The following is a 782-nucleotide window of genomic DNA, read 5'->3' on the forward strand; positions in this document are numbered from 1 at the left end:
AACCCTGTATGGTGTGTATGACGATGGAATAAAAGAAGCAGTTTCTGTATTTACCATGTCATACGGATGATCATCTTGCATTCTGAGTTATTCCTTACATTTTTATCCTATGTCGGAATTTTATCATCCTGACTAAATCATTGTCTTGTTTACCTAGGATGGTCAACACGCGCGCTAACCCTGCTTCTCAAGAGCAGGCCGAAGGCAGTGAAGCCAGGAATGAAAATCTGCCTCATCCTCCTTCACTAGCCGAGGTTATGATGGAAGCTGAGAGAAACAAGCGGGAGACCAACCGTTTGTTGGAGCGTATTGAACAGAATACAACACACCATCAGAGGACTAACGTGGTGTCACTCAGTGATTTTATCAAATTGCATCCACCCACGTTCCACCACTCCGTCGAGCCTCTCGACGCTGATGACTGGCTTCGCAGTATCTCTCACAAGCTGCGTTCCGCGCTGGTAGCGGAGGCTGACAAGGTCACCTTTGCTGCATATCATCTTGAAGGCCCCGCCAGTCTATGGTGGGAGAATTATGGAGCTATGCGCCCGGCGGGCCATGTCACTACTTGGGCTGAGTTCAGTGAGGCTTTCCGTGAACATCACATTCCGGAGGGTCTCATGGACCGTAAACGTGAAGAATTTTGCAGTTTCACCCAAGGCCGACTTTCTGTGGATGCTTACAGCAGGGAGTTTGGTAATCTCGCACGATATGCAACTGAGGAAGTGTCTACTGATGCCAAGAAGCAAGCAAGGTTCCGTAAGGGACTTAGTCCTGAGCTT

The sequence above is a fragment of the Triticum dicoccoides genome, chromosome 4A, assembly GCF_002162155.2.
Source record: "Triticum dicoccoides isolate Atlit2015 ecotype Zavitan chromosome 4A, WEW_v2.0, whole genome shotgun sequence".
Taxonomy (NCBI): domain Eukaryota; kingdom Viridiplantae; phylum Streptophyta; class Magnoliopsida; order Poales; family Poaceae; genus Triticum; species Triticum dicoccoides.